Here is a 23,451-nt window from a genome sequence, read left to right as displayed (position 1 = left end):
TGCAACTACATTCACTTCTTAATCTGCATCCAGCATGTGCTCCTAAAGCAAAACTCCCACTTACTCTGCTTTGATTCACATTACAGAGCTGTCTTGGCGTGCACAAACTGGATTCCTTTCAAATGAGATTAAACCAGGCGTGCACCTTAAACTCTCCAGTCCTAACTTGTGTTTTCTGTGGGACCAGATAAAAACTAGTCTGAAGTCCACAAAAAGTGCATACTATGGCTGCTAGGTCCTCAGCATGAACAGCTTTGCTCTGCACGTCCACTCCTTTTGAACTGCAGTACTTGCTGGTGAAGGTATAGAATGATTAATGCCCAGAAAGGAAGTACCTCTTTCTACTGACTGTAGTTGAATCTGGAAAGATTTGCCAGGTCATTGCCTAAGAATAGGTGGCTGAATAAGCTCTTTTTTTTTTTTTTTTCTAGTTTGGCCATTAGCCACCAGGTAAGCCTCCAGCTACTTGTTGTCAATGTGCGGCAAAGCCAAAGTGCAGTTCCAAAAGAGTAGCGTAGTTGGGAATTATTTGAAAATTAATATGAAGTTGTTTCCTTCCTCAGCATGCGTTGTGTACTTACATAATATTTTTTCCTGGTAGGAATGTGTTTACCATTTGTTACCACTTCCATGGTTTCCTCAGAATCCATTCTGCCTGGGTCAGTGGAGACAGCGATAAGCAATATTGAGCTCTCCCACAGTTTTCATGTGAATCATCAGGGAAAGATTGATCAGAAGACAAGATACACAGAAGGGAATGAAAAAGTGGGCAAAATGTGCCAGCTCAAAATAATAACTTCATATGACAAGGTAGGAGACCAGTTTTAGAGAACTGCTGAGTGGGCAAAGTAGAGAAAAGCAAGCTCTCTAAGAGATGCTTGAAACAATGTCAGAGAGAATTAACAAGACAAGCAATTCTTAATGGAAATTTAAAATATATGAGCCAGATGTTTTTTTGGAATCAGAATACCCTGTAACTTAGAAAAAGAAAGCTAAGATACATAGACAGACAGAGCTTTGGATTACACCAGTAGTCCAAAAAGGTTAAAACTTACGCAGCTTTGAGGAACAACAGAGGTAAAGTGCAGACAGATCATAAGGATTGTAATGAAATGCTGGTCCATTTCAGAAATCCATGACCAAAATTCTATATTTATTAAAATAAAAATAAATAAAAACTAAATATTAGCATTCAACTCAGATATCAGCTCAATTTATTCTGGCTTCAGAAGTTATTTCATGTCAGCTAAACTGACCTAGCTGTCAAAATACATATGCTTAACCCTAAGGAGATGTGAACTTAACCTGACATTGAGTTTCATTTGCTGCAAGCTAGGAGTGAGCACATGGAGAACTACTCTGGTAACTTGGCTGTTTGACTAAACCTTCATTCTGTTCCTAGTGGATAAGCATTCAACCATATTAAAAAAATAATACAGCCATGTACCTTGCATATTATTATTTCTTTTCTTTGGGGTAATAGGGATTGATATGTTTTATAATTCACTATAGAGTAGTGGGAATGGTTCATGACCTAAATTATACTGAGCTGCAAAACCCAAGATTTTGAACCATGAAAAATAGTTCTGCAATTTATCTTTAACAAACAATACTTCCTTACACCTTTTTGTAGATGAATAGTGTGGCACTTACTGGCATTCGGAGAAACAAATGGTTAATGGTGAGGATAGCAAAATAATCTTTGTAGAAACACTGGCCACCAAATAAATGTTTAACTAAAATAAATTTGCCCTAGATTTCTTTGGCAAAATAACCAGGACAGTGAAAAGTACACAAAAGTTTTCCCAGCATTTTCATGGAAAACAATGGTTTAAAATTAAAGAAAAAGAGCTCCATTCTCAAAATACTTTGCTTTCTATTAGAATTTGTTCATGAGAAATTCTTCTGAAATCTGTGGAGGGTTTTCTAGGAAAAGCTTTCTGTCTTTAAAAGGCATTTAAAAGCTCACAAAATAAGTGATGAATCTCAGTTTAAAAGATCTGAGTTCAGTGGTTTTTCTTTTTTTTTATGATGCATCCTTAACTATAAATATTTGTGGCTTCCACATAGTGTTGGAAGGGAGCAGGACTGCAAACCCATCACTGGGAGGGACCATGGCAACATGGCACATGACTGCTTTTACCAAGAGGGATCTAGTAGAGCTGTGAACCCAATAGACCCTGACTGTAACTTTGGGCAAAAAACTTTATATTTCAGTAGCCTTTACCTGCTGTCACCTGTGAGAGTCCCAGTCTGAGCATGTTTTGTGCCAACCCTTGTCCAAATCGGAGATCTATGAGTGTCCTGATAATGTAAAGACAGAACAACCAGGATTTTTTAGCTTAACCTCTTCCTTTAGCAGATATTTTTAATGAGTAAGTATTGAAGGCTTCAAGGACTGAAAGATTTTTGAAGAGCCTGCCTAAGGTGAGCTCTATTCTTCTCTGTGAACAAAAACTCAGAGGATGAAATCCTGGCTCTCTTGTAGCTGATGGCAAAACTCCCATTGACTTCAATGGGGATAGGATTTCTTCCAAAGTGCACAGAGTATTCCCAAGTCAAAATGTAAGCACACCGGCTTATTAATAAATGCACAATAACACAGCAAGCCAAAGGCAGTATAAATACTTAGACGGAGTGTGATTCAGTTTAAATGCCAATAGCAGACTTGCTTTTGGAATCTGTGAAGGATCCAGATGCCACAGCTAAGATCTCTCACGTTCAGACATCTGGATTCACTGATTGCTATTCAAAAGGAAATAATTAATAAAGAAAAAGTGGCAGAGTGGTGCTATATATCTAATGGCACAGGACTTTATAGTGATTATGAGCTATTTTTTAATATTTAAGTAAGTGAGAGCTGGATTCTTTTTGTACAGTCCTTATTCCACCTTTTTCCAGAGAAAGGGAAAAATAACAACTGGAGTTAACAGAGTTCATATGAAAGTGTCAGGAAATTTTGAAATTGTGATTTAAAAACATAAGAGAATATGAAGATTTTAATTAAATTTGCTTTCTGTTTCATAGCTATCTGTACAAATTAGTTTGGCATTTGTGTATATGTTTGAATTAGAGATAAGTATCCCACTATTGACTGCTTTCTACAAAAAAACAAGTAATAAGTGTGTTGTAGATTTGATTTAGTACGGAGACATCTTTCCTGTATGCAGTGTAACTGTGGCTGAGTGTAGTGGTCTGTTCATTTTCTCTGCTGCAAAGGAACACCTCTGCTAATTAACTTGATGCAAATGAGAAAATTGTTTTATATAATAGTTGAATTTGCATATTACTTTTCAGTGTCTCTTATCAAAGAGGGGTCTTGAAATCATTCTTCCTGCCTGTAAGGGCCACAGAAAAGATGCTTCATGCCTTAAAAGAGAGGGAGAGGGAGAGGAAAGAGAGAGGTCTTTTATGTAAGTTGTTTTTTCTGGGTTTTTTAATCCTATCTTTGGAGGACTGCTGACCCTAACCAGGGTTTGCAGCAACGACCTTTTAACAGAGTTCTGATAAGCCTGTGAAGTAATCACCTTTTGTCTTATCATTTCCACTGCCATGTCTTATACTGAAAGCATTTGCAAGTCAGGGAGGGAGGTACTCAGTAAAAAAAATTTCTTTGCACTCATTACTACCTGATTTTTAGTTTAAGAAAACTATTTTTCCCAGTTTGTACAATCATAAGAAGATATATCATACATATGTATAAGACTGCCACTTGAAATTCACATGTCTGCTTGTGACACTTAGCTTGGAGCAGTGCTCATTTCTATGCTGTAGGTATTAAACATGGGCAAATGCTGACATCCTCTCTATTATAATGTATGTTAAGAGGCAGGAACTTTACACATGAGCTATATAGTTGTTTACAGTGAATTCATTGTCCTTGATACAAGCAGTACAATTTCCCTTACGCTGCCTTCCTGAAGGAACAGGTAAAGGATCGTATTTCAGATTATAAAAGGCAATATATATTTTATTCAGTCTCCCAAGTAGTAAATGTTTTATTATTGGTGTAGAAAGAACTAGGAATGGTGACATAAACATAGAAAGCATACACAAAACCAACTTATATATCTATGGAGCAGTAACTTAATCTCTTGTTCCATAGCAACACCCAGAGGGTGAAATTCAGTTCAGCTTTTGTAACTGTAAACACCCAATCATTAGGCATCTGCTTTAAGTGACTCATCAAAGTTAGGCTAGGTTAGGTGCACAAAGTTAGATGAAATAATTCCTAGGTAATTCAGGTATGTATAATGTTTAATTTCAGCAAAACTTAAGGCTCCTGAGGGATGTATTGTAAAATTTTTAGGCACAAAAATGAGAAAATAAGCACTTTCTGAGATTTTATAAAATCTCTTTATACTTTGGAATTTAGGAGAGTGCATCTTATAAATATTTAGTATGTAGCATTAAAATCTGAACCAGCTGTCCAAGATAGCTTAATATTCAGTGGAAAGAAGTAGGCATGTTTAGCACAAGTCACCTGCTCTATTTTAGATTTAACTTTAGGAGGAGATTAATTCTGCCTAGAGGTCCCTTTTTCTCCCATTAGGTATGGGATAAACCTAGCTTCTAGATGAAATACATATATTTGTATTAGAAATGTTTGGTCAAATTAATCTAGGTGGCCAATTTAAGATTATAGATACCAAAAATTAGGTGAAAATAATTGCACTTCAGTTCCATACTTGTAGTTAAGTAAATGCCATTAAAATGTTGCCTGAGGATTTAAATCAAAAGAAAACCAAACCAACAGCAAACTGGAGGTGTTTCAACATAAAGCGTCTTGCTATAAGACGGAAGTGGAAGTGGAATCTTCTGGTGTAGTGTGTCCCTCTACAAGCCTAGGAAGTTTCAAGTAGTTGAAAATAAAATACTTACACTTCAGTAGGAAAATATCCTCGCAGGTTAAACAGGAGTAGACTTCACAGATAAGGACAAAATTTAGTATCTAGTGTACACCTAAATGTTTTTTGGAATTAGGTGGGTAAATCAGTAATTCCCACACAACTTTTTCTATGCTTTGCTTTACTGCTTTTTCTTCTAACACTGTGATTAGAGCATCTACTTGGTTTGTTGGAAACAAATGTTCAGGTCGCTTCTCTGCATATAAAAGGATAAAAAAATCATACCAGTACTTGTCAGAGGAACCAACAGGCTTATACAGCACATCTATCTTAATTCTTTCATTTGCGCCTGTTCCATTTTGTGTGCTCATCATGAAGAAGAGAGCCATTTAAAAATGGGAATCTTCATTTTGTTCCTTCTGTATAAAGTTCTAATAATTCAGCATTTTCTCTGGCCATGAGGTCCATAATGGGACTGGTCTGCCAGTAACTGGTTATGTGTGGATGAACTCTGGCTGTATTTGGAACCCTAGGGGAGATCTGTTTTTACCCTGACTGGAAGACCACGAGGATTCATGGCACTGAGGAAACTGAGGAAATACATACTTTAAAAATGAGAAAAGAATAAAAAATAAAACAAAAATAATAGAAATTTTGATACAACGTGGTTTGCAAACCTTATCCTAATGGAAGAGGTGTGGTACAGAAATCTTGCATAGGTTTTACTGAATTGAACAGTTAAGAATACTTTGGCTCTATGTCAGGTTATTTCAGTATAGGTCCAGTGTAGCCCCCCTACTCACACATACTTCTAACAAAACAGGCTATAATCTTCTGTGAATTTTTGTGTGCCTGTCCTCATTTTTCAAGATGCTGAACATCATTTCCTCAAATGACTATTTGCTTACTCCTCAGCTCTGGAAACATCATCTGCTGCCTTCAGTTGGGCTACCAAAAAAAGAAATGGCATGGAAACGGTGATCACATTTGTTGGCTTTGATTTGTCTTTGACCTCAGGTTATGCTTTTGTCAAATGACAAACCTGTAGTTCAGAAAGCCAGCAATGTTCAGAGACTTCAGTAATGCTTGCAGCGCATTTGACAAAAATTAGTATCGGAAGAACCATAATAAGGCATTCAGTTATCCATTTTTTTAGGACACAAAACATCCTTGCCTACTTCCATGGAACATACTAGTGGTGCCATATAAGGGTGAGGAGACCATGTCAGCTGTAATGGAGCCTGCCCTGATATCCCTTGAAGTTCTTTCCATTGGGTCTTGCTCTTTTTTATCTAGTAAAATAGAGTCTGTCAACCAACCATATCGTGGCAAACTCCCTCATATCAAAATACTACTTATTTAGTTTCTTCTTTTTTAATGTCTTCGTTATCTGTTAGGTTAACAAGTTTATGCTGAGTTTCTTTACTTTGATCTTTCTTCTTTTTATCCCATGCACTTTGCTCCTTGACCCCTTTCTCAGTTAGACTGAACTTGGCTTGGCATGTATCTGTGTAGTAAGGACTTCAGTGTGTGGAGATGAGCTTGAACTTGGTAACAGGGGTTCTACTCTCAAGCAGAACCAGAGCAGGGCAGAGCTCAGTGCAACTTCGTTGCCCAATCATTCACCCAGCTTCTAAGGTGGGTTTTGCTGCTTTCTCTCAACTTTGTTATCATGGCTGATAACAATCTTAAAATTGCCCTTCCCTCTATTTTACTGTTAAAAACCAAAATTGATACTTGGAATATAGCAAGACACTACAAAACTGTTGTCTTAGCAGCTTTACTGATGCAGAAATAATTGATGCTGTGCATTTTTTTTAATGTCTGTAATTGCAGAAATACATTGTACTAAAATGAATGCAAATTCAAAGACAAAGCATTTTTGATGGCACTGCTTCTTTCTTGGAGATACTTCGTGGAAGCAGCTACTGCTTTTTCCAAGAAGCAATTGTTCGGAGCCTCTGCCTCTCTCCAGCGTTTCACGTGAATACCCAGTCAACACAGGGCACACATTTCACATGCAGTGAAATGGTTTGTCAAGAATTATTACCTTTAAACAATTTCAGATACTTGAGAAAATTTCGCCATTGTGGCCAAGAACTCTGAGAACTAATTTACACCACAGTTTTCCAAATACACTAGTGAACACAAAGCATCTCACTAGTGCCTTTGAAAATCCACCACAAAAAAAAGAATGAAAGGTACTACTGAGTAGTAATAAATTATTAGTCTAATAAGGCCAAATATTTTTAATAAGTTAGGCTCCGAAATCTCTGTTTAGTATTGGAAACTAGTAGCCTGATTTTCACTGCAACTAACTTTTTAATCAACTTTTTAAAATTTAACAGAGGCTACTAGATTCTGAAAAAAATCTCCCTGATGTTTATTTTAATTGGTTCAATATGCACTTATGTATAGCACAGTTAGCAGCCTCATTTTAATTATCACAATTTTTCAAAATGTTGGCTCAGTTCTTTTCTATCATTAACTTTTATGACTCTATCTATATCAAACACCAATAAATATGTAACTTAATAACATCTCTCTTTTAAATATGTTCATGACATCATGAGTTTTTTACTGTTGAATTTATGCCTGTGCTAGTGAAGCACAAGTGTACATGTTGTCCTCCCAAATCATTTGGAAATCGTTCCTTGGCTGACATAAGTAGCTAACTGTAAGCCAATGCAAAGAAATCTTTAAAATATTCATTAGAATTGTTATAGCTAATGACAGTGTAATGGATTAATAGACTCCCCCTGCAAATACGAGAATAGTCGCTAAGTGTCAATGTTTATTTACAACATTAACTGCTTTATGAAGCTCTTTGCATGGCCATCACATTGCCCAAATTATAACAGAAAGATAAAGTTCAAAGAGATTTTGATGACTTCTGCTGTCATTCAGCAGTTCATTGAAGTGCCTTCTATTCCTCATAATTCTTTTCTTGCTACAGAATGGTAAAAATTATCAAGCATATTCTAATAAACAGCGATCTAAAAGGTTCATTTTCTTAATAAAAGGTCCCACTGTAGGAAATTTTTTTTTACAAGCATTTGGGGAGAAAAGCCAGTGAAGGGCAAAGCGGGACCTTGCAAGGTGTGACTGACAATAGAGGTGGCTAACCCTCCTGCTACAGAAAGTTGGGATGATCCATGGGTGGCTACTTACAGGGTTGAAATCTACATCTGTGGGAATGAGTCCTTAAATCCTATCCACCACTTACTTCAGACCTTATTACATAGTTTAGAGGAAATTATTTTAAACATCATTCCTCTATATTAATTAATACTCTTTCCTCTATATTAATTAATACTATGATGTGTTTAATAAAAACAGTGTTTTATATAGGCAGAGTTCTTGGGAGCAGGCTGATTAATTTGGGTTTATCAGATAGTTTAGAAGAGTAACATTGACCCACTAAACTAGATAGATACCTTCCTGAAAACTGATGTTTTCTACCAGTTCCAGGCACTGTGGAAAAACAAGTCTGTTTTAATATTCTTTTGCATTATAAAAGCATGGGGTTTTGTCTGCGGTGTGATGAGGCCAATTTCTTTAGTCACGGCAAAATTTGACTAGAGATTTTAAGGGAAAGAATCTCTTAGAGAAAGAATGTATCTAATTGTAGAGCAGTTACTCTGGCAGAACTCCCAGATTTATTACTATGATTGCATGCATTTTTGCCTATGTTGGTAGCCCTATGTACATCATTAATTGCAGAGATTATGGAATCTATATGCAAAAAGGGGTAATACCCGTTAGGCACCTAATTTTGATTGGTAAACTGTCCTTGGTGCCTTTGAAAATCTTGCTTTTTGTCTTCCTCTCTGTTTATGCATTCCCTGACATAATCATGCATCTAATAGGAAAACATAAAAAGTGCAATACTGGGCCTGAGTATTTCAATGTCATAACAGTTTAATAATTTGTGTTTTTCTTCATAGTTGTCAGCTGTTGACACTAGACACAGTTCTGAAATCTTTGGTGTAGGTTTTTAATGGACTTTTTTGTCTTTTTGTTTTTTAAAAACCCATTAGTGTTTGAGGAAAAATACCATCTGATGTTGCAATGAGGGGCTTCACCTTTCAGGGTAATGTTTAACCTTAGGTGTAAATGTACGCAAACAGAATTTTTTTCTGTAAAAACTCTGTAGATTTAGTCTACTGAGCTTGTCAAAGAAGTAACCATTGTATTTTCATCATTTTCGTAATTCATTTCTGCTTAGCGAAGTTCTGCAGCATTTCTGAAGCATAAAACTGGAAATAACTATTGAAATCCTTAGGACCAGAGTCCTGCCTGCTATCACAAGCAACTGTGTTTTCTTATGCTAGCCATAAATGTATTAAATTAGGCTCTAAAAAATGTTTTGCTTTGGCCCCTTAGATACCATCATTCCTTTGCAAAGGCTTGTAGACTGATGCATAATTTCCAGTCTTCAGCCTTGATGTATCTTTGACTGCTTTATTTTGGGCCTGTAACAACACCATCCTTAAGCTTGTGTGGCTCTTCTTTCTTCCTGTGGATTTACAGGGATCAGTCATAACCCTCTCAGACTTTTCGAGGATAGAAGTGTCAGGCTGCTTTGTTCCCTCTTGAAAAAACACTTTTTGTTTCCGTATTGATTCAAATAGTCTTTCCATTCCCATCTAGTTTGAATTCATGTTTGCTGAATATGAGTAACAAGAAGTGCTTAGAATGTTCTACGTGAACTCCCAGCAGTACCAGGGAAAATAATCAGTAATTACTGTTATATTCTAATGAGTAATAGGTAATACGTCCCTATCACTAGTACAGATACTTTCACTGATAGAGCCCAAGATGACAGCTGCTCTCCACTTATGTCACAGCTCACTATTCACAGTTATCCTGCCCATAAATTATATATATCAGTCTTTCCCTTCCTCTTTTTTTTCCCAGTGTACAAGTTTCTAGCTTAAAGCAGAAGTTCCTCCTACCTGTTCTAAAATGAATGACCTTTCCTTTTGTACTACCGAAATTCATGCTATTCCTAATGTTCTAGTTCTTAAGATCAGTTAGTTACTTCCTGGGTGACCTAATCTCTTCTGTGCTGACTATGGGCAAGATCCACAGAAAGATATAATAGGATTCAGTCAAATTTTTTGGTTCACTGTTTTTGCTGTGTAGGTCAGTATCTCTGATGGCATTGTCATTGCTAAGTACCTGTCTGATCACTAGAAAGTACTACAGCAATTCTGTTCCTGCATGTGCCCTAAACTTTGATAGTAAGAATTGAGGTTGATGTCAATTTAATTTTCATACCAAGCTTAACAGTATCTTTCTATCAACTCCTTTCTTCCTATCTTTCCTTTGCTTTCTGTTTTTTTACAGCACTCATACTTTCCCTCTGGAGTTTTGACAGTTCTCCCTTAACCCTTCCAAGATCTAACTTATTTGCTGATCTGCTCCTTTTTCTTATTCATTGTTAATGTTCTTCTTATTTTAATAGTATTTTCTGACATAGTTATTTATTCAGTTAGGCTTGGAGTTCTTCTTTTTAAGCTTTTTCCTCTTGTTTAATATGGAAATTCCGAAGTGGTATTGCAGTAAAGAAGTTACATTCTTCTTCCACATACTTAACATCATGCTCTTAATTTGAATTTTTTCCCTGAGAACAGGTCTCTTTTCATAAATGCTTGTTGGTGGCTGAACATTTCTCAGTTTCCTAGGAATACTAATCAATAATCTACCTATTTTCCTTCCCTTGTCAAATCTTTATGCTCCTCCTTTGGAAGAAAAAATCTCTGAAATTCCACTAGAAAAATCACTGGAAATAACACCACTTTCTTGAATGTTTTCCCTAAACTGACATAATCTAGACCTGTTCCAGTATGAAACCAGCAGAATCATTGCTTTCCAGCATACCTAAAAATTAATAGCGAGTTTTTCAGGCTTCCTCAGATTCATATCTTGTATCCTTACTTCTGGCAAACTTTGCCTGCTTTTGTTCACTTGATACACTTTGGTGACAAAATGTAATGGCTTTGATGGTTTATTAAATATTTCTTGGTAAGATGCTTCCCAGGTTTTTAGACCTGACCTGTCCTGGAGTTGAGAGGAATCCCAGAGTTTTAACTCCCTGCTTTTCTTCGGTCCTCAGGTCATGACATTCCATTTAATCTTGCAGTTCTTTGTATATTATCTTCATGTCTCCTTGGACTCTACTCTCCCAGGCTACACCTACACTAGTAAACTAAACAGAACTATGGCAATTGGGTCTTACTTTTTCTCACAGCTATATAACACAGTCAACAGCACGTTTTTAGCCCAGCCCAACAAGCACTTTCCCAAATAATGCCCAGGCACCACTTCAGACTTATCTCAAGTCAAGAACCTTTCCCAATACACATATTGCATGTGAACACCTTTTTTGGTGACATGAGAGAATCTAACTTGATGGACATGGACTGTACCACGACCCATGGCCTCAGAGCCAGAAAGTGATCCTTGGTCCATTTCATTTTTTAGTACAAACAAACCTAATTGTCCTCATCACCCTTTTCCCCTGGAACTAGTTTCATTTCTGTTCTTCTCTGCTTGACATTTTCTGTTTGTGTCTTTTTCTTATTCTCCACTACAGCAAATCTGTTTGTCAAATCAGTCTTTCTGTAGTAAGAGGTGTCTTAATTTCTCTTCATGAAAGTTACTGTCTGCATTTGTGGGCATCTTTAGGTGTGTAAATATTTGAGTGGCCCATTCACTCTCCTAACTTCTCTGTTCCATTGCTATTTGAACACCACCTTTCCACTCCTCAGACTTTTTTCCCCTTATAGTCTATTTTTTAAAATACCTAGTTTCATTCAGGTCCCCATCCAAAGATAACATACATTCTAGCTTTCTGGACCTACTCTCTCCTAACCATCATCATCTTCTCTCTCTGGACCCTAACTTTAAAGAAATAGGGAAAAATTCCCATCCAAAGTAGCCTGTTTGTGGTCTATTTGACTGCTGACCATTTGGTGTTTCAATCTAATCCTACTTCTGTGCTGTGGCTGAGTTAGATGTACATCAGCAGTGATTAAAGGCAGAAAGCTTCCAGCACAGACTCAGCTAAGAGCTGACATGGAAATGTTAAGCCCATGTGTAATTTCATTTCAGAATAATTTTTTACCAAAGTGTGAAGTAATAGGAAAATTTCAAACACTTTCCCAACATAAATCTCAGATAACTGAAATTCAACATTAGGCTTGATATTAATCCCATGAAATTGAATAATAAAAATGCTCACATGTGAATTTCTAAGCACAACTGCTATTTCAAAGAATTGGAAAAAGTTCTGCATTCTCAGCTTTACCCATTTCAAACTCTACCATCCATCACCAAGGAACCTGATTCTACACTCTACATTCTTCCTTGTTCTACATTGTATACTCTTACTTGGGTGCATCAGGAGTTATTTCACTTAAGATACAAGAAAACAAAGGTCTATCGATGTAAGTCTGTTGAGAGCAAATTTTATGTGGGAACATAATTGAGTGTTTTATATTTATTTTCTAGCCCCACTAGAATGATGCCTCATGAATTAGTATTCAGACTAGAAGATGGATTTTTATGGAGTATAAAGTAGACATACAGAAACAGCTACACTCTTTCCTGGCAATGTCAGGTGATTCACAGAGAAATGCTAGAAGCTATCAGGAGGAGCTGTAGTACTCCCTTCCTCTAAGGAAAATTCTTAGCTCACATGCCTAAGCATGAAAATTTGGATCATTTCAAAATTATGTTGTCTGTGATGTAAGTGACTGCAGGTAACCTAAATATCTAAGTTTCCATTACAGTCAGTGGAGATGTACATGTTTAATCAGATGCCTAATCATGAGTGTCTGATGCTATTTGAGTTTCCTCATGTTACTGAAGTAATGGCAGTTATGATACAATATCTACAAGAGGTTCTTACCCTTTTGAAGAGACAGCTGAAAACCAGGCAAGATACTCTAGTATATGAAATTACTTAAGATGTCCAAGTTTTGGCAAATACATAAATCACATCCTTTCTGTATCCTTGTATTATTGTATCTGCCTGTTTCAGTCTCTTTTGTTTGTATTTAGATGACCAGCTCAGTCAAGGAAAGAAGTATTCTTTTTTGTCTTTGTAAAACACTGCTGTGATAAGGTCCCAGTCCAGCTATAATAGGACGTCCAGGAGATAAGCTAAACCAAGAGGTACCTAAATGAATAGACTTAAAACAGTGGTCTCTGTGGATCATGTTTAATACTTGTTTATTTAGTTAGTTTAGGTTTTACTTTCAGATTTATTGCCAACTTTCAAATTCACTGAAAGAAAGATTAAATAGATGTGGGCATCTAGTATCATTTTTACTTGGTGCATTATCTTCTCTGACCTTCAGCTGCTAACCGAGTGAAAATCTCCTGTAAGATCCGTGTCTTATCCCCAACTACCATACAGCTGTCCTTGATATCCAAAGAGGTGAAAATAAAATTGGATGACCACGTTTCGGGTACTGATTCCACACACAAACACCCCCCAAATGTCTTCTAGTACTGCCAGAAAAGGAGACTTTCAGTGCTTTTCATCTTTCTCTATATTTGTAATTGGTTTGTGTGCCTTTATCTTACCTCTTCTTATCTCCTCTTCAAAGCAAACAATTACAGTCTCTTCAGTCTCTCTCGGTTAGGAGTATTTTTCATGGCTCTGACCTGCCTATCTCTGATCCTTCTGAGGTTTCACTATATGTTCTTTGAACTGGAACCACGGGAACTGAATAATAGCTCTGTTTACTTCTGTTATTAGTATTGTTACTATTGAGAACGTACCATTGTTTGCATTACTGTAATACTGTTATAATATTTTGACACTGTTCTCCATTCTCTTCCTTTGTTGTGTTACTACTTTGCTTTTTTGCCCACCTCTATACATTGACCACAATTCTGAATTGCTCACAACTATGTGCACATTCTCTGTCCACCAAATCCTTCCCATTACAGTGGAATACATCTTATCTAAACTTACCATGTGGACATTGTAGGCCTGAAGTCTGCGCTAGACTAGGAAATGGTGCACAAGCATTGCATCATGAGCTTAGGACAGAGGGTTATTTCAGGAAGCCACATGGTAAAGCACTCTGAGGTTATGTGTGGTATAATGCAACAGAAGTGGCCATTTTAGGGAGCTGAAGTAGTGTGTGATGAGAATCTGCTAGGTCGTTCTTGCAGAAGAATTCTGCATTGGATAGTGGATTACAAAGGCTTGGTGCACAAGAAGATGAAGAGGAGATTTCAGCAGTCTAACACCAAAGCAAGACTTAGCAAAATGCTAACTATGAGGAAGAAGAAGTAAAGGTATCATTGGGATAGTGTGGGGTATAGGTGATGTGCTGAAACAGAGAAAATAGGAAGAAGAAATGAAAGAATAACACTAGAAAATAAAATTCTTTAAGTGCAATTGTGGCAATGAAAAATCAGAGATACCGGGTACTGGGAAAAGGTGGTGAAAGGTCAAGGAATAGAAAGCCAAATGGTGGAGCAGTCAGCAGAGAAGTAGCTGCTGAAATCATCAAATAAGAACAAAGACAGAGCTTCGGAATTGAGCCAAATCCTCATATCAGATAGAGTAATGTAACTCCAATCATTGTCAACCAATTCATTCCTGCAGATAAAGTGATTCAGTGTTACAGTTCTCTAAGAAACCTGTCCTTTTTCATTAAACTATGTCATAGTTGGCATGTTGATATATTGGGCTTTTATGCCAAAAAGTATAATTCAGAAATCTTCATTCTTGCCAACTAAATAAATATTTAGATGTTTTATTTAACTTGCTTAAGCATGTTTTCAAAGAATGTAAAAAAAAAAAAATAACTTCTGGAAGTTTTCCTTCTGTTACTAAATAACATCTGAACTAAATAACATCTTGAACAACAGGATGTTACCTTTTCTTTTCTGAGCCCCAGCTGCTATTGAAAGATGAACTTTAACCTATTTTTGCAGTTTATACCTTATCTTAGTGTTAAATGAGGTGTGGTTTCATTTGAGTGATTAGCATAATGAATCCCTATGTTGTTGATAGCAGAGACAACTAGACAGTCATACGCAAACATAAAATAAAATGTTCCATCTTCACTGAACCCTTTATGTAAAGGAGTTTTAGCTTAAGTGGCAACTGTTTGCAACCCAATATTATCCAGAGAGACACATATTTCAAAGATGTCATGGACTGATTTTCAAACCCCATAACAGAAGCTGTATACAGAAGGAATTCTGTGCCCAATGTGAGAATCTGACCACGTAATTGGATACTTAAGATTGGAATCATGTTACAATGTCACTCTAGCCCCTGGGACATCATCAAATGTGTAGGCAATGCCAATAATGGGTAGCATGCTTATTTCCAACACCATTCTTTCTGATTGTATGGTGGAGTTAACAAAAATAACATGATTTTCTAATAAAAATATACTAATATTGTAAATACATTTTAACGAAAACTTCAGATTTGGGAACCCCTTGATTTTGGCAGAAGTCCTTATTAATCAATGCATGGAAGTGTGTATCTATAGCCAAGTGAGGAAATAACCATTCCACATGCAAGATGTTCACCGTAGAACTCCTATTTACTATGTGAAATAATAGGGACAAGTCAGTGTTCTGAATAAATACATTTCTCTCATGCTGCTTTATATTCCATCAAAGTCATATTCCATCAAAACTGAATTTCAGTTACACTCTTACTAATGTGGATTTTAGGAAACACATTTCCTTCTTCAGCAATACAATTAAAAAGTCTCATCCTAGTTAGAAGTCTGCTACTTTTTTAATACAAACTGATAACTTCCATATACCTAGTGCAAGCTGTTGAACTCATTCTGCTGAGAACAATGAATTCATTTTTTATTATGGCCACGTGCAGGGGTGGATTTAGGTATACATACTTCACTGACCCACCACAGACCCACAACAGAAAGTATAGATAATAAAAAATAGCCTTCCCCCTTTCTTTCCCTCCTTCCTCCCCTCCTCTCTCCTTCCTCCCTTCCTCCCTCCTTGCCTTCTTTCTTCCCTCCTTCCCTCTCTTTTGCTTATTAATACTGTATTTTTACCATTATCCGTTAGTGGCTTATCAAGTACAGAGGTATCTAGTATTGAAAAGTTGCATTCTTAACTGAATGAAAGGAGAGAAAGAGCACTCGGAAAGAAATAAGAGCTCATATATAAGCTTGAATTATGCTATAGGGATATAAAGTCCTTAAAAAGATAATACAGTAGGACTGACAATAAGGTGACTTAAAACAGGGGTTTCTGGAGTAAAAGTAATATATGAAGAGGATAATATTTGTCACTGCAATTTTGCTGGACAGAAAAGGAGTAATAATGAATTAACGAAGAACAAGAAAGAAGCTACTTACGAGTAAACTGAAAAATTCATGAAGTACAGAAAAATGCTTTAGTTAAAAAAATACATTACAAAATTTGTCAGCACATTTTAGATGAGTTGTACCTGTGAAGATGAAGTATGTCGTATTTTCCTGCACCACAACATTGCCCCAGATAAGCAAGAGTATAAATATTTAATGGCATAATTAAAAATATCCATAGTATCTCTATTTAAAATATGAACTTGATTCCTGTCAGTTGTATGTTAATCGAGGCTGCTATGTTGAGTTTAGAAAGGAACCCAGACAGAGGGTAAAAAGACCTTTCTTGTCAGAGGACTTTTGTTAAATTCAAGAATTTTGGTTATCATCAGAGGAAGTGTATTGTTTAATCAGCAAAATACTCAGGTGTATGGGTAAGCTGAAGATATTTCAGTGATAGAATGCAAAGCATCTTTAGGGATAAAAGGCAGGGTTTTTTCTCAAATCTCTGTGACTCTTGGCCTGTCCTAGAATTTAAAATCACAACCACTACAATAACGTTTCTAATTTTGAAAACATTTTTACCCTGGGAAGGAAACTGAACCCACTGTTCATTAAGGCTATATTTATGAAGGTGACCAGAAAGTGAAAAGCCTTTGATGTCAGTACCAATAAGATGAATGACATGTTCCCTTCCTTTCTAGCTTTTCAGAGCCTCTAGCCTAACAGGTGCAGTTCATCATCCAGTAATGAAATTTATAACCTGGTCCATATAGAGATTAAAGTTCAGTCCCCACCTGACAGCCATATCTACTATCACTCTTGCAGCTTCATATGTTTCATTATCGTTTCTGGTAATATCATGCAAAAAGTACTGACCTTTTTTTTTTTTTCTTCCTTGTATAACATCAGCACCTTAGTAAAATGAAAAACAAAAAAAAATCTCTTTCTCCTCCTCAGATAAGACATTGGGTAAACCTAACTATTTCCTTAACTATCATGTGCGAGTTTAGTCCACAGGGCCTTCCTTGTGCCTTCAAGCAGCTAGTATGTCACAGGGGCATCTTCTGCAGTATTAATAATCTAACACTAGGACAAAGCTAGTAGTGAGGCCTTCCTATGCTCTGTAAGGCAAGTTTGTCCATTTGTCATTTTATTCCCTATTGCTAATGTGAAGACAGAATTTTTTTCCCTATCTAAGGAGAATAGTGCCTTGAAAAGGCTCAGGAATGATCTAGTAAAATTCCATGTAATATTGTGTAGAAATTTGTGTTGCACAATACCAATCAGTTACAACTGTCAAATTGATGGATCAGCTCAGACACTGAGTGTGACCTGTCAGACTCTTTGACTTCGGGTGATTATTGAACAGCTCTCAAAAGCAGAAAGAAAAATTAATTGCTCAGAGTGTGGAAAAATGAGCTCCCAAAACAACTGGAAAAAATTTAAACATTACTCCTCAGTGTATTTGTGAGCAGCAGAAGCCAGCAAAAGGAAAAACGGCAAGGCAGTAGTTCTGTAAATGATAATTCTTACATTCAAAGCTTCCATTTAATTGAAATGCAGAAGGCTAAGTATTTAACTGTAGTGTGCCTGTTTGAGGAGCATGGTATTCTGAGAAAATTAACTTCAAACAGATAAATATTTGAAAAGAAAGAATAAAAAAAAGGAAAGAAACCGTTTCTATGTTGATGAACTCAGCTTGTAAGTCTGGAAAACAAATTGAGTCTCTGAGAAGTGGCCAGATGTGGAGATGAGGAAAAGCATCATAGAAAGCACAGTGGTGGTGTGAATTAATTTTGGGAAAGCAGTTGGAATTTTGCAGGCAGAGATGGCATCCTGTGTACATGAAAGCCTGTGGAGACAGCATGAGCTCTGGCAGTATGAAGATAATGGAGGGTTGAAACCATGGGAGAGATGAAGCAAAACGGTGCACAGATTTTCAAGTTGGATTTCTCAAAAACCATGGTTCACTGGACAACTTATGTCATGACACTCCACTGCAATACAATATCTTGGCAGGGCTGGCAGTACTGGAGCATTACAACATGGACAAAAAGGATGAAGAAAATGCCACTGGTTTGATGGAAGTTACTAGAACAGCAGCATGTGATTTTGCTGCGGGAAATCCCTGGATTGTCATTGTGAAAGTAAATGGGTTATTTCTTAGTCTTACCATTTTCACAGATGCACTGAACATCTGTACCAAAAACAGTGTCATTAGTACTAAAAGAGACAGTAGAAGATCAATCTTCCTGTGGTAAGCTTAGAAGGGAGCATTTGAATGGAAAGTATGGATAAATAAGAAATTGGAAGAAATTAAAAAAACATGGAAAAAATGCTCATTTAGAAATACATCAAGCACTTCACCATGTCACCTTGTTGGTGAGAAAGAATAAAGTAGAGGTTTGCAACATCTTTGTAGGAATCTCTTGGCAGAATTCAAAACTGAATTTAGAGGTCCCAACCTACCACAGTTCAAAAGTACATTTCTTTGCCTAGGAACAAAACAAAGTGAAGGAACGGGGGAGGTTTAATACTTTGAAAGAAGAGTGTGAATAAAACGTTCAACAGAATCATACATTTTCTTGTTAGTGCAAAAAGAAGACAGACCCTTTGCCCAGGAATATACTCAAAAGAACTAAATAAATATGTAAAAAGGAAACATTTTCCACTACCTACAAGGAGAGAAATTCTGGAGGAGATGGCTTATGCCAAATATTTTTCTACTCTTGATGCCTCAGCAGGCTTCTGGCAGCAGTTCTTAGACAAACAGAGTGTATGTTTATGCACCTCCGACACCTCCTTTGGGAGACACAGTTTCCTCCAATTGCCATTGGGTTATAGTTAGCACCATAGGTATTTCGCCAGAAAATACAACCATTTTTCTGTGATGAGGGACACGCTAAGACCTAAACAGATGACACTGTGATCTGGGAAACACAGTAAAAGACTAAGACCGATGTTTCCAAGGTGTTCCCAAAGAACCAGAAGTGCTGGGCCTTGACCTGAATGAGTAATAACTAAAAAAACACCATCTAGTGGGTATATTTCTTAGAAAGACAAGAAGAAAGAATGGAGAAAAAGGGGAGAAAGGAAATAAGGAAAGAAGAAGGAAAAAGAGAAGGGAGAGAGGAATGGAAGGTATACAAGGATTCTTTGGAATATAAGCAACTTCGTACCAAGCATAATCGCTTCCATAAACTGCCTGTATTGTTGTCTTGCAAAAGTCATTGAGTGAGAATGAGATGCAATACTTAATAAAGAATCTAAACGAGTTAACTGATGAGGCCTTATCCTGAGACAATGCAATGACAAGCACAAGATAAAATTTCTGGTGGATGTGTCCAGTGAAGGTGTTATCACATCCCTCTCTTAATAGTACTGTCAGAACATTTGACTAGTCTCGAGTGATAGAAAAAGGAAATCTTGGTATCATCAAGCAGAATAAAAGACCATAGTCTATAATATATAATGTAATGTAAACTATACTATATACGTATACATAATGTATATAATAACTATAAAATATATAATTAAATTTTCATGGATTTTCTGTATTTATATTAGTATTAGCAAAACCATTGTTGGCATTGCCAAAACAGGCACAGCAAAACCAGGTCCTCGTGGAAAAGACAAGTGTAGGAAGGAGGGGGTTCAGTTTCAAATGAGTGATTTGATGCAGCTTCCTCTGTGCGGCTGTAGGAAAAAGTGTAGTGAAGTCTGAAGACAAAATCTGATAAAATAAATTGTTCTTTCTAGAATCAAATCTAGACTCTGAATGTCAGGAGACTCCTACAGCTAAGACTTTACCAAAAATAAAGTTTTAATGCACAGTGTGGCTAAGAAAGAAATTCAAAGCCCAGATCCTATCAGTTTAGGAGACTCAGTTAAAGTTTAAGTGTTAAATGGGTTTTCTGTTTAATGGTATTCATCTGACAATCCCTAAATACAACAGAGGTGTTACAGAGATGCACACATTTATACTGAAAAGAAAGGCATCAATGAGTGTGCCTCTGCAGTACTGTGGAGGCCATCAAGACATGCCATATGTACCATAAATACAGGACACTATAGCACGCATTATGGAATAGGAGCTATTAAAAATGCTTTTGCCTGCTGACTCCCAGCTAGCATTAATCTACTATGCTCAGTTTCCTTAGCTTTTCTAGATTCTACAGGTGACTGTGACCATCAAATCCATTTTCGTTATAAGTGGTATACTTATGTGTATGATGTGCCATGCCTTATTAGTGAGAGTTCAAGCAGTTTGAAAGTGAGCAATACCTGTACTCAGTCCTGAGCCCTGGTCCCTGCTACGTGTATTATGTTTGCATTTAATCCACATGTGCAATACCTACATAGCTGAAGCTAGGACTTCATACTCCCAGATACATGTCCCAACATGCACAGGAGTTGTTTCATTATTTACTTGTTCAATTTTCTGGCTCTACAAACCTCAAGTCATGGCTACATAGTAGTCCAGGTTCATTAGAAAGTCTGCTCCAAAGCAGAATTACATGTAGCCTTGTACATAGGACACTTATACATAGGATCAAACCCTCTCTCATGATGGCAAAGCAGAAAACTTGGTCATCTACTTCTCAGACAAGTGCTGTAGTTCCAGTGGAAATGCAGCTGTTCCCGTCATTTAGAGTACTGCACCCAAATACATAACTTCCTTATGTACGTGTGAGGAGGCAGTAGCCTATTAATACTGCAGCTAGATGGAAGTCCGTGAAGGACAGAACATCAAATGATCATGCCTTCATCATTTGATTGGACTCCTCTGTATAAGGCCCAGAGCATCCTGATCTAGTAAAATCTGTTTTGAGTGTGGAGTTGGACTAGATTACTTTTAGATGTCTCTTCTAAACCATGTTTATTCTACGATTCTACAATTGCTAAGGCTTCCACATCATGTCTGAGATTTTCCATATCCGTAATACCCATGCACAAATTATCTCTCCATGCAAAATTAATTCAGCATATTGAAAGTAGTGCCATACTTCCTACATTTCAAAGACCACTGATTCAGTCTGTACACAGTATGTCTGATGAATGCATGAAGTAGTGGACTTCGTGAACACCCAGTCCGTGTATGTACATGTGACACCTTCAGTTTATCAGTCGTTCTTTACATATATGAACTGCACTTACCCTGTGTTCTACAAAGAATCTGTGCGTGTTCTGTTTTTCATTTTTAGGTTGTATCAACGTATGAGCATGCAGAACATCCTAAACCAATGGCAAGATTTTTAGGAAAGAAAGAAGACATAACTGGCAAAATTCATGAAATGTATGACAGCTCCAGCTACCCTATTTCATCAGCATTAATAGGTGTCCTGCATTTTCCTCAATAAGCCATGAAACGTCATTTCAGTAAGGGTTAGTTACCAGATGCTGTTGACATTTTTATCTCATTTAGGGAATTTCCCCGTAATAGGTTCTCCTAAGAAAAAAGATGTGAAATCTCCAGAAACAGTTTCTTTCTAAACATAATTTCTTTTAAAATAATTTTTAATATTAGTATTTAATTTTTTTGAAGGGAATGGTGAACAAACTTAATGGTCTCCAGCAGTACCTAGTGCTTCAACAATGCTACCTTACCATGGTGAGCACAAAGGCTCAAACTTTCCCTATTTCTGACCAATGTGGACTAAAGGAAAAAAAAAAATTCTTAAGGGAAAAGAATAATGGAACACAGCACTCACCTCAGATGGCTTGAACCAAAGACAGTTGGAGAACTTCCATTTAGGTGTTTGGGTTTTAGATCAGGACCGAATCTGTGCAGATTAGAGATATACAGCCTATACCAAAGATTGGAGCTACTTCCAGTGTAGAACATCAGGGAGAAAAGTTTGATGTTTCTGTTGTCCTTTCTCTTTTCAAATCTGCACCAATACCCTCTGCCTGTCTTTGTCATATAGAGTGCAAAAGATGCAACGCTGTAAGACCTGCGATACAGTTACTGGGCTTCAGAATGGTTCCATCTCCAAAGTCTTCCTTTCACTTCCAAGAGATGCACTTGGAGGAGAGTGGGACTTAGCCAAAAGTAATTGAGAAACCCAAAGAATGAAATGAGATAATACGATTTAAAACAGATTGGCCTGGAAGATAAACTGTGTTCTGAGGTCAAAGCCCACAGTTTCACAGAAATAGCTGAAATAAGAACTTCATGTTTTCTAACTCCATGTGAATACTGACTTCTTCCAATGAGCTGGAAGCATGGGGATTCCTTGATGATTGAACAGATAAAAGTAGTGTGTGGCATTTTGTGGCACCTATTGTGAAAAAAAATGCTGTCCCTTGACTAGGTAATACAGCAATACAAACCTGTCACAGTAGAGAGGTGCACCCAAGTTACCTGCATGCTTATGGGCTGAGTCATAACTTCTGTAATCTGTTTATGTCCCTGCAATGACCTATTAATACAGTCAGTCTCAGCTTAAGCCCAAATAACCACCTGAAGAAAGTGAGGAGACACAGGCAAAATAGGGAAATAGCTAACAAATCTCTCAATTCTGGGCATTCCAGAGCTCTATTAACTGCAGTGCTAAAGTTAACAAATAAATAGATTTTAAATAATAGTCAAAACCTCTTGATGTCTGAACACAGAAAGGGATCAAATGCTATGGGCAAAAATATGATATTTTTGTACAGTCTCTTTGGTAGAATCATACTACAAAGTAAAATCATTGTTACATATCATAACACGTATTGAGGCAGCTGTGAACACAAAAGTAAACAAAAACCTATGTTGCTTTTTGGAAGTAAAAAATAATAATCTCCTATTGTTTTTTTTATTGTATCTGTGATTGGTATAAGCCAAGGACAGAAACCGAAATGGAAAAATCTAAGTGCTTTCTTTGTGATGCCTCCAATACTGATGAATCAATCCATGAAAGAAATTTCTGCAAGAGATCTCTCTGAAATGGCATGCTTTTGTTAATGTCATCAGACAAAATCCTAATTACAAGGAAGAGGTCTCCCTTATTGGAAAGTACTCTGCATTGTACATCAAAGCTTACCATATGGTTGAACTGATGTTAGGAGTTACACGATCATAGTGCATCCTGGGAAACGTAACCCAACTATGAAGTCCAAGAGAAAAAGGGTATGAAGAAATAACAGTCTTTAAAGATAACTACAGTGATGCATGGTAACATGGTAACATTTCAAGGGAAAAGAAATTACCGCTTAGCTAAGCCAAAATTTTATTTTTGATTCAACAAGCTAAGAGGAAATATTTTGATTTGGGAATGTCAAAACAT

The sequence above is a fragment of the Accipiter gentilis genome, chromosome 16 (genome assembly GCF_929443795.1).
Source record: "Accipiter gentilis chromosome 16, bAccGen1.1, whole genome shotgun sequence".
In the NCBI taxonomy this organism is placed as follows: Eukaryota; Metazoa; Chordata; class Aves; order Accipitriformes; family Accipitridae; genus Astur; species Astur gentilis.
This window is presented reverse-complemented; position numbering follows the sequence as displayed.